The sequence below is a fragment of the Natator depressus genome, chromosome 3 (genome assembly GCF_965152275.1).
Source record: "Natator depressus isolate rNatDep1 chromosome 3, rNatDep2.hap1, whole genome shotgun sequence".
NCBI lineage: Eukaryota > Metazoa > Chordata > Testudines > Cheloniidae > Natator > Natator depressus.
In genome coordinates, this window is record NC_134236.1 from 163,414,944 (window position 1) to 163,427,001 (window position 12,058).

A 12,058-nucleotide genomic window follows, 5' to 3' on the forward strand; every position below is an offset into this window, starting at 1 on the left:
TCCCTTCCCTCAATTCGCCTCCTCAAAAAAGACATTTTTGCTCCATCCTGCTGGCTGGTGTGCTGAAGCTTATGGGCAGAGCGGTAAATGTTCTGCCCACCGATCTGTCAGAACAAGGGTGGGGTGCTGCCAAATTTTTGGCACCACATCAACAAGCGTAAGAATGGGACTAACACAGCAGTGCAGGAAATGCACACTTGTTTCAGAGTCTGAGCAGTCAGGCGGGCATTTTTAGTTTTAGCCCAACTCTAAAATCTCTTTATTGAAGATCGCACTACTGGTGTTACTAAATGAGCAAGCCGTGTTTCTCAGCATTGGCTACCAGCCCTGGAATATTATTAAAATGCAGTAATATGCAGAAGTCATTCTAATTGATCAGCAGAGAGCCAGAGGGCATTTATGTACCAAAGGAGTAGCGAAGGACAAACATTTGGTAGCAGTGATTCCCTTTTTAATAACATTGATAAACTGCAGAGTGCTTAATTATGCAGCCACAAGTAGCTGCCCCATAGTTAAAGTTATAGAAGTTTCCCTTACGATTGCAGTTTTGATTCCCCTACCCCAATTCATATTCTAACTTTCTGTAAAAAGTTCCTTTCTGTCTGAAATTTCTGATGTGTGGTCTCTAACCAGAGAAGAGTTTGAGGATGGTTTGAGGTTACTCACACAAGGCACATTTGAATGTGGGATTTTGAAGAGGATGTTTTTCACTTTTGGAAAAGTCTTCAAACTTTTTCTGGGACAGTCAATTTCCCAACAGTGCATATAAAATGCTCTCCACATGATTTTTTTTCTTTTAACTTCAGTCCTGAATAAGAACTGGGATATAGTTCATAACATTGGGTTGAAAAATATGGTTTTATTTGTTATAGAAATTTAAGTGTCTAAGACAGTGGTCCCCAACCTTTCTGTGGGAATAGCACATTCCTATGCCCAACAGACTGTGGCGGGCGCCAAACACCCCGCCGCCGAAATGCCGCCAAGAAGCGGAAGCAGAAAGAAGCCTTGCCTCCGAAATGCCGCCGAGAAACGGTGTCCTGAGGGCACCGCGTTGGGGACTCCTGGTTCATTAGAACTTGTTGGATATTATAAACTTCCACGTGCCATAGAGAGATTATAAACTCCATTGCACTAGTTACAAGATCCACAGGTATTTCCTATGGAGTTGATAAGTTCTGCAGGTCTACCCTTACAAACCTTTGTAGATCTATCCTGCAGAACTTGTAGCACTTACTGATATGGAGATTACTCACTATATAGGCATTACCTACAGAGTTTATGCAGTCTGCAGATGCAACACCACTTTGCAAGACTGCAAGATTGACACGGTCACCTTTCCCTAGCAACTATAAATGTATCCACTAACCACACACAATATCCTTGATATTCTGGACGGATGCTGACACTGGTACACCATTGCAGTAACCCTTAAACTGGCAAATACTGAGGCCAGCTGTCTCCTACCAGAGTCAATAGTAAGAGTCTTGTTAATATGTTATTGTCAGCATCTTTATCCACATGGACAGTGAGGAGGGCTCTTGCTGCTGAAGCAAACTTCCACAGAGTTCTTATTAAGAGGCCATTCACTGCCTGCTAGCAGAACCATTGCAGTTCTAAGCACAAGTTGAAAATAAACCATTCTAAGTGTAACAGAAGCAGCAACAATCCTTTTTACAGATAATACACACGGGTCCTGGACTTGAGAAACAGGCTCCAGTTTTGGGGGCACAAAATTGCAGCCACACAGGTATGTCGACACTGCAGCTGGGAGCATGCCTCCTATCCCAGGTAGATAGACACATGCTAGCTCTGCTCAAGCTAGCACACTAAAAATAGCCATGTGGATGTTGCAGCTTGGGCAGAGTCGGTAAGCCAAGGGGTTGGGCAGACTTGTACTCAAGTACTTCCCAAGTACTCAAGACTTGTACTTCCCATGCCGCCAGCATCCACACTGCTATTTTTAGTGTGCTAGCTCAAGCAGAGCTAGCATGTGTCTGTCTACCTGGGCTAGGAAGCACGCTCCCAGCTGCAATGTAGACATGGCTGTAAAGATGCAGGGACAGTTCATAGCACTGAGACACAATGGTTAAGATTTTCAAAGCCAGCTAGGATATTTAGCCCCACAGCTCCTGATTTTCAAAGCTGGGGAGAGGATACAATTAGACAGTTTCCATTAAATGGCTGAATCCCTGAGTCAGATTTGAGAACCTCTGCCCATGTAGTTATATGTCTGCAGGTGCAGAAAGAAGAGCAAATAAGTCAACTTAAGTTGACATTCAACAAAATTAATATGTATGGGTAGGATGGTTTCACATATTCCAATAAATTACTGTTGGCCTTACTTTAGAGACTACAGACTTCCATTCATCAGCTGATGTTTTTCTCTTTCGTTGGAAGGTTCCTGTAAATCAGCTTATAAACTTTTGGCTTTAAATAAAAAGATGCCAGATTTTTTTTTAAATCTATTGCAACTACAGTTGCAGAGCTCTCTCCTTTCACCAAGGCTCCCCCTGGGAGTTAAAACCTCAGCCTTACAAAAGGTCAGAAAAAAGCCTCCACTCTTCTCCCCGCTTCCCCAAGGAAGCTCTGACTCATCTCTTTATCAACCTTTGGCTTTTATGTATCCCAAAAATGATTCAGAAAAGTGTTTTGAGGTTGTCCCATGCAGGAGGTGATGGCTATAGTACTACAAAGGCTCTTCTGTCAATTTCACAGTCGTCTGGGAAGACTGGCTTTTATTTCATCAGCTATTTCATCTCCAAAGAGGGGCTTCTCTTTTATTGCCACATTGCATGTGTCCTGCCCATCTGATTCATACTGGCATTCTTTTTATTCACTGAGCCCTGATTAAGGGCTTTAATTACAAAAAAAAGTTAACACTTTGTATTCAAGATGTCTCATGTACTTTTCAGGATAATGTGCATTTTAATGATATAAGTCAAATCCCATTCATGCAATATAAGTAGGAGGACAGGATTTGCCTTACCACATCAGAGCATTGGCCCATGAAGTCTTGTATCCTGCATCCAGCACCTGATGTGTCAGAGGAAGGTAAAAACAAAATAAACATTATCCACTTTAGCCAATTGTGCAATGCTGCCCACCAGGAAAAAAATTCCTTCCTGAGCCCTGCGGTGATCAGCTTACACTAGCCTAATTAAAAAGGGCTTCTCAGCTCAAACTCTGCAAAGAATGTATGAAAATATGATAACAAGGGGGGAAAAAGCAGGAAGATGCCAAAATGCTCAGAGCCAGCTTCAATTTCCCAATCATGGGTTTGAATAATCTACACACAGCTATTTGGGCAAATGCAACAGATACAGGTACAATGCACTGTAAGTGCAATACATATTAAAAATGAATAAACTACCAGCAGCAGCAAAGAGAATGAAATTATTAGGTTTATAAGAATTCAATTCTGTGGGAAGATAGGCTCTCCATCCATCCACTTTGTTACATATTTCTAGCGCAACAATCACCATAGTCTCTAAGTACCTGGCCCTTTTATGATGCCATCAGAGGTATACATTTCATGGCTGTAATACAACACCCATAAATTGTGCCTGTTTTGAAAGAGAGAAACTCCTAACACAACATAATTGTAGCATTAACTTGTATAGGATCAGATCATCAAAGGGTTTTTTGTGGATCTGGCTAGTGTCATAGGTAGAGCTGGTTAAAATGATTATGCACAGAAAATTTTGATTTTTTTTAGGCAGAAATTAGAATAGGAAATATTCTGGCCCAAAAATCAAATATTTCAATTTGGAAATGCTGCTGTGGTGCCTCATGGGAGCTATAGTTTGGGTGCTTTATGCTCCCATTCTCCTCTCTGGCCACGTTCCATGGTGAGACTTCATCTCCCATGATACACTATGATCTCTCTTCTTGGAGGTGGAAAGTAGCGTATCATAGGAGTCCCTGGCCAATGTGCACCATGGGCAATGTACTCTGATGAAGGAACCCCAGCCACAGAGAATAATGGAAGCATGATGGCACCAAATTGAACTCCCAAGAGGCACCATAGCAGCATTTTCAAATAAAAATATTCCATTTTTGGATGAAATATTTTAGGGTTGGGGCATTCGATTTGTGATAACAATCAAAATTTTCCATGGAAGAAAGCAGACACTTTTCACAAACAATTTAACTGAATCCCGTTTCTCCACTAAAAAACAGCTTCAGCTCATATTCTTCGTCCAGCATGTGCTGTCTCCATGATCTTTAGTGCAACGAGTGCATTGCTGTTGCTCTCCATTTGCCCTCCATTAATGAATAATGAGCTGTGTTTTGTCTTCATTATATCAATAGGACAGACACTTATATGAATAAGGGTATATGGGATGGAGGCCTAGGAAATTATGACAATTTTGGGATGTGTTGTGTGTCTGAACTGCATAATCCTTTAGATTTGGCAAATTACACTAGATCTGTTCCAAGCTAACCTAGGGTGTAGGAATTTTAATCAAGTAAATAACAGGGGATACTCAACTCTCGTCTCAGATGCTCTAAATTACTATTTGGTACAGGGTTGGGTTTTTTTTTAAACAATGACAGAATTTTTCTACAGCTCAGGTCTACATACAGTTGCTTGGTATTATCTATAATAAACAGAGTCCTGTCAATTACAAAACTCCCATTGACCTCAACGGGAGCAGAATCAGACCTTAAAAACCAGTGGGCCGGACTCTGGGGCAGGAGCAGATTTAAGAATCAGAGCATGGTCAGCAAACATGCAGCATGGTCAGCAAACATGCAGCATGGGGCCCAATGGTCACATCACCTTAAGCTTTTTTAAATATTAAAAAAAGCAATAAAACAAAAATCATGGGCCTACACAAAAGTGGAATCTCACTGAAATTGGCTTGCGTATTCCCATTTATTGAAACCTCATGCCCCAGTGACACTTTTCCTTGGCAAATTGTTCTGTGATGCTGTCCAGCTCCAGCCTTGCTTTCTCATCTTTCTCAGGTGCAAGAAGAGCAAGGTCACTCAGCTGTGTCTGTGACAGCATTGACCACATATAGTTTCTGACACGTCTGAAAGTGCTCATTGAGAATTTGGCACTCAAATTGATATGGTTAGAAAGAGTTGACATAACATTTCCATTTCTGGTAAAACATCATCAAGAGAACTTGATACTGTGAAATTCAAGTAGCTCGGGACTCCAAGTGACAAACTGAACACCTCTGTGCACTTTCTAAAACAATACATCTTGAAAGACACAATCTCATATACCAAGTCTAAAGAAAAATATGAGTTTTTCCCCAAGAGTTTAAGAACTTCCTCTTTTGACTCTTCTAACGTTATATTTTGAAGTCACCTGGGATGGAGGAAACCAAATAGAGTAAGCTACTTCTTAAAATCCTTCACATAAAACTGAATATTTAAAGCAACATCAGATGCAAACTTCAAACCTATTTCAGCAATATGACTGCTTTGACCTGCTTTATTTTTGACCTGCCCATCTACAGGTCTCTTGGTTTTGCTCATTTCAAGTTCATCTACAGGGTCTTTGGGATTTTTGGTTTTAAGATTATCTATGGGATCTTTGGCTTTCTTGGTTTGTTATTTACGCCTCATAACACAAGAACTAGGGGTCACCAAGTGAAATTAATAGGCAGAAGATTTTAAACAAACAAAAGGAAGTATTTCTTCAGACAACACATACTCAACCTGTGGAACTCCTTGCCAGAGGATGTTGTGAAGGCCAAGACAATAACAGGGTTCAAAAAAGAGTTAGATAAATTCATCCAGGATAGGTCCATCAATGGCTATTAGGCAGGATGGGCAGGGATGGTGTCCCTGGCCTCTGTTTGCCAGAAGCTGGGAATGGGCAACAGGGCTGGTTATCAAATGGATCATTTGATAATTACCTGTTCTGTTCATTCCCTCTGAAGCACCTGGCATTGGCCACTGTCATAAGACAGGATATTGGGTCAGACGGACCTTTGGTCGACCCAGTATGGCTGTTCTTATGTTCAGATGTTCTCATCACAGGGTCTTCAGTTGTGCTGGTTTCAAGCGAAGTTTCTCTGGAAATATCATCAGCTACTACTACAGGTGCAAGAGCAGTGCTACTGCACAAATCATTTTCCTGACGTAAACCCTGACACAACGAGAGGTTCGTGCTTGCTGCACTGAGATGCAGTTCTTGACTTTTCTACTTCAGCCTACAGGAGCTGATCAGGAAGTTTACAACATGGTAGCTTCTACAGCTTAGGATCTTTGGAGGCAGTTTATAATAACATTTTTTCTTTTCATTTTCTAAACCCAGACTTGTATTTGTATTTATGGGTTTCACTTTCAGAGATCTTCCAATATGAGAATAACTAAGTTGGAAATATATGCCTAAATAAAGTGTATTTTTGTGCTGCTTAATTTAGCCTTCAGTTGCGGGGGCAATTCCCCAGAAGTGTTGATTTTCTGTGCCGCATCTAGCAGAGAGATGTAGAACTAGAGTGTGCGGGAGAGAGCAGGCAGATACATACCTCCCAGTGTCCTGCTGCAAGAGGAGGATATGGAGGATATGGAGAAAAACTACAACTCCCAACAGAATCTCCTTCAGCTCTGGAGCATGCCCCTGCAGGATGGGGTAGGAAACTTCTACTATTACCAGACACTGTGTTGTGGGCATGCTCAATGCTGTGGGATTTTGCAAAGGCACTTCAGGACAGGGGGGTGTGGGTCCCCTGGAACCTCTATAAAAATGGAGGCTGATGGCCAAGGGCAGTGATCAGTGCCGGGTTTACAGTGGCTCCAGTGGCTCCATGGAGCCGGGCCCTGGCCTGCTCCACTTCCATTGTGCCCCAAGACCCCGCTGGCTCCCCCTGCCCACCACTTGCTCCTCTCGGCCTGCCAGCTGGCTGAGGGCTCCTCTCCACTCCCTGGCCCCACCCCCCTGCTCCTCTCTGTCCCCTGGCTGCACCCAGTGCACCTCCGGTTCTGGGCAGTCTCTGCTTCCCACCACCTGTGAGGCCCCACCTGTCTCCCCAGAGCTGAGCTGCCTGGGACTGGTGCAGAAGCCTGGCCAGTCTCAGCCAGGTGCAGAGGGAAGACAGTGTGGCGGGCTTGGCTGGGCCCCTCCAGGCAAGTGCGTCTCGAGAGACCCCGGCCGGGGCAGGTCCTGGCCTAGCTGATCATGCCACTCCCGAGGGGCCGGAGGGATTCCCGGCCCTGGGACCAGCCCTGGCTGCGCTGCCGGCTCAGCCCGGCAGACACAGTCGCCTCCCAGCAAGGCTGGTGAATGAGGCTGGGAGGCAGGGCTTGTGGGGAGTATGGGGGGGTGCTGGGCTGTAAAGGGGCAGGGAGAATCTGTTTGTGTTGGGGCACTAGGGAGTGGGGGTTCTGTGGGGGGTGCTGGTTAGTTGTGATGGGGCTGTGGGCAGGGGTGGTGCTGTGCAGGGCGCTGTGCATTTGTGGGTGGGTCTGGGGTGGCGCTGGGCATAGTGGAGCCTCTGGCCATAGGGAGTCGGGGGGTGTTGGGCGGGGGGAGGGTGGTGTGGCATAGGCCCACCCCCAAAGGGAAGGGGCATGCTGGCAGCACAGGGCCGGGCAGGCCACTGTGCATGTGGCAACTGCCGGTTTTTAAATAGTGCCCTCGCATTGGGCGGAGCAGGGCCGCCCCTGCCCTGCCATGCCCCATTGCCTCTGGCTGGCCCCTCGCTTCGGGGACTGACCTCACCGCACCATGCTCCATTGCCTCCATGGGGGCCCACAAATATGTTTGGTGCCTGGCCCACAAAAGGTTAATCCGGCCCTGGCAGTGTTAGACACCTGCAACCCATGCAATTGCATCAGCCGTAAGGCAGCAAGGGGGCCCCTTGCCAAGGTGACTGACTCAGTCACTTATCAGGATGGGACCCCAGAGTCGAGCAGGGGAGATGGCAGTAGCTGAGGAACAGCTAATGCAGCTGCTTAGGGGCCTCTGTATTTGGAGGGCCCTGGCAGGCTCAGAGCTGCTCAGCCACACAACATGTGCCCGGCCCCAGCTGCTGCTGCCATTGTTTGCAGCCCGCCGCAGCCACCAGGAAGAGCCATGCTCTCCTCATTTGAATTTGCCCAGGGAGGGGGCCTCCAAAATGGTAGCTCTGCCATGAACTCTGATTAGCAGGACCACCAATGACCGAGCCTCCATATTGGTTGGAGGCCCCTCCTCCTCTCTCTAATTCAAACGTGGGCAGCAGGCGTTGGTGTGCTGCTCTTCCGAGCGACTCTGACTCTAGCGCTGGTGGCGGCAGCTGCAGTGGTTCATGGCTCTAGGGGCAGTGGCAGTGGTGCAGAGGGAGCAGACAGCATGGCATGAAGCTGGGCCGGGGAATGCGGGACATGCGGGGGGGAGGGAGTGAAAGTTTATTTGAATGAGACCCACCATAAAAACCTGCACTGGGGCCCATCTTTTTGTTTTTCTGCCATTGTCAGGTAGGAGGAGATGAGGGGCCCAGATCAGGTGAGGCCCAGTCCGCATTTGGTGACCTTGCTGACTATTAAATCTGCCACTGACTCTGGGTAAAATCCTGTCTCCATTGATCTCAGTGGGGCCAGGATTTTATCCTCTGACTTGTCACAGTCACTGACTGGAGTTCCTCCAGATTAATGCCATGGTAACTTAGATTAGCATTTTACCCATAAATACCTCAAATCTGAAATGAGAGCCAGATTCTGCCTGCATTACTCATGTTGAGTAGTACCTTAATCCCCAAGTAGTCCCATTGAAATCAGCAGGTCTGCTCAAAGAGTAAGGTGCACAATGTGAGTAAAGTGTGGCAGAATCTGGCCCTTCCTACCCAGGAAGTGCAAGTATGGGATGTGGGGAAAATGTCACTCAGGGTTTATTTTAAAAGATGAATACCTCTAATTTTCCCTTTAGTTTTCATAAGAGCTGTAATTATCCTGAAAATATGAATTTCTGTTATCATATAGCTATTTAAATCCTCTGATATAAGTACTAATTACTTGACAAAGAGAATGTCATTCTTTAAAATAATAAATTAAGTCATTTTTTATTTAGGAGAATTAACCTCGGGATTTGCTTTGTAAAGCCCTTATTAGTTAAACTTCTGGAGCTCTGCAGTCAGTGTTAAGTTGTGTGGTCTGTCTTATCATTGTTTTTTGCATCCCTTAAATTCAGGAGACATTATAAGGGTGTGGCTTTTTCCATTAAAGGCTGCTTTGGGCAACACTAATCCAAAACCCATTTTGTTACGCTAGCAGCCAAAGGCCTTGTAATAATAATTCCTGTCTGGCACCATAACAAGCAACTTCACTTAAATCTTCACTCACTCTATCTCTGTAGGGGTGGTAAAATCAAAAACAATTCTTCTGGGAAGTTGTTGGGTTGTTGTTTTTTTTTAATCACACATGGGATTGTAAAGGAAGAATCCAAGAAAGGAATGAAAATAGATTACACCACAATCACAGACAGAAAACAGCCAAATATTTGCTTTCCATTGCATTTTCTTTCTTTCTTTCATTAAACTTAGTTGTAAATTGCTCAGGGGCGGGGAAGGCGGGGGGCTCGGGCCTGTCTTGCTGTAAGTCTGTAAAATGCCTAGGACCTTTTGGACTCAGACAGATGAACGCACTGTTGCTCTGCACCTTAAGTCCAAAAAACTTGTGTGCAAATTGTTCCCATTTTTATTTGGTAGCTTGTTGCACCCACTCTGTGCTGATGTAAATGACAGCACAAGGTGCAGGGTAATAGTGAATTGGTGAATATATATATATTCATTATATATATATAAATAAAATTTCTGGCTAGTGAATGTGTAATTGTAGCAGTTGAAATAATAGTCCAGGGTGGCCAAACTTACTGACCCTCTGAGCCGCATATGATAACGTTCAGAAGTTCGAGAGCTAGGCGTGCATGCTGGGGCTCAGGGCTTCTGCCCTGTGGTAGGGTGGTGGAGCTAGGGACTTGCGCCCTACAGGGAAGGGGTCTCGGGGCTTCTGCCCTACAGGGAGGGGGTCCCATGGGAGGCAGCTGCTGGGACATGTGGCTTCAGCCCCGCTTCTGCTGAAGCACTCAGACCCACCAGGTGTGCCCTGCGGGGCTGAAACCCCAAGCCCCAGCAGATGCCTCCAACAGGGCTGAAGTCCCTAGACCGCTATCCCCGCTGAGCAGAAGTCCCTAGCCCCATCACCTCCCCCCAGTCTGGTAGGTGGAGAAAGAGGGTGGGACATGAAGGGCTCCGTGAGCCACACTTTAACTATAAAAAAGCCACATGTTTTGGCCACCCCTGTAATAAACCTTCACCTACTGCCTCACCTTTGTCATACATTAGCACTTTTCAGCTCTTACCCTTGCCCTAAGAACAATCAATATGACCAAGGGGAAAAAGAAGTTTGTCTTTTGGAGAGGTAACGTAATTAAGATTTTGGAGATGGGGTTCAAAAGTACTTGAAGGATTTAGGAGCACAATCCTAAATCCCCAAGGCACTTTTGAAACTCTCCCCCATAATATTAATTTAATCTTATTAAAAATTGTATCCAGACGGTAATCCAAATCTAATGGGTTTACAGCAGGGATGGCCTTTTCCCTAACCTTGAAGGAGAGTCACTGGCATTAAATTCAAATGGCTTTCCTTTTGTGCTGCAAAGTATCCACAGACAAGGAGGCACCAGGCTAGAAGTGGGTAACTCTCCCCCAGTCAATCCTCCAAGGCACTTGACATCCCTCCGACCGCAATCCAGGTGATTGCTGATGCTGTGGTTAATGAATCTTGAGTTTTTACAAGAACAGACAAGAGTTGAACAGCACATTATGCTCTTTGCCAGCTGAACGCTCCTGAAACCACCCCGCCCTGGGCACTGGAAAATGGTCCCTGAGAATGTCCCTGCTGCAGTTTATAAATAAGTGACCCAAAAACCAATAGCCCATCCCACCCCCAACATTAATCTGTTTTCAGAACTACAATGTGGTAGTTGCAAGCTCATTGGAGCAGGGATCATGTCTTCTTTCTTTTTTTAACTTCTCTGTAAAATGCCTCGCACATTGTTGGTGATAAATAAATAATGAACAAAATTATGAAATAATAATTAAAAAATAATCCAGCCTACAAAATTCTTTTCTAAAGGGGAAATAATTCACCTGTTGAATCCAGAGCTTCCTGATAGCTATTTGGACAGGACGTTACTAATTGTACAGCACAGATGATATTTATACAAAGAATGGAGAACTGTTCTCATTTACACACATTCACAGTTTTTACTGAATTTCCCCCCAAAATTCGCAAGTTTTGAAAAAGCAGATATTTGGGTTTTACCCTAAATTTTGCAAGTCCATGGATCCAGCTCCCCACTCACAGAATCCTGCCAGATGGCACAGCACATTTGTGCAGAAAAGGGTAACTACTGGTTGGCAGCTGCTGTGTCCTTATGGTTCTCACGTAGCATTTGCTGACGTTAACATTCTCCATCTCTTAAAAATCTATGCCTATCAACAAGCTCCTCTGGGTTTTCCCGGTTCTGTTTCATCTGATTTGCAGTTCAGCTTTCCTTATAGACACAAGACCCTATAACGGCTAGACCTTGGCCCTGCATCTCTCCCTGGTGGTCCACCATGGCACTGTGGGCATCCCTGCCTCAGTTTTCCTTTGTAGATTCAGAGATGCAACCTAAATTCATCCGTCTTCATCTGTAACGCCACTTCTTCCACTGTGTTACTTGTGTCTTTCCCCTTCCAGGACTGAAAGGTGTCTAGCCCCACTCAAGCCCCACCTGTCCCCTTAGTGGCTGTGGCGCTTCAGTCAATAGTACCAGGAGTTTGCCTCAGGGCCTCTCTTAACCCTCTTTTCGACATTGGCCCTTTGCAGGTTCCCTCCCTTCTTTGTTCAGGAGGGCAGAAGTAGAGTAAGTTAAAGCAGGAACACCAAGGCAAAGTCCAATATTCCTGTTTTTGTTGCCACCCCATATCAGCAATCTCTACCCCCATCTGCGCTGGGAGTGGGTAGGGGGACCCAGGCCTGCCCTCTCCACTGGGTCCAACCTGAGTGGTGTAGTCAGAGACTTGTTTATTTAAATCTCCTACCACTTCTCTGGGCTGCTTCCTACCTTGGG

The 12,058-nt window shown here is 45.4% G+C and overlaps 1 long non-coding RNA gene across 1 annotated transcript in view; it reads right to left on the reverse strand.

Annotated features, from left to right (window-relative positions):
- The window catches only part of LOC141984176 (uncharacterized), a 112,386-nt gene that overhangs the window by 76,489 nt on the left and 23,839 nt on the right, over positions 1-12,058 (reverse strand). The window contains exon 5 of the long non-coding RNA XR_012638674.1: positions 2,987-3,033. This is a non-coding gene — a long non-coding RNA (uncharacterized LOC141984176). The remainder of the gene's footprint in view (positions 1-2,986; positions 3,034-12,058) is intronic.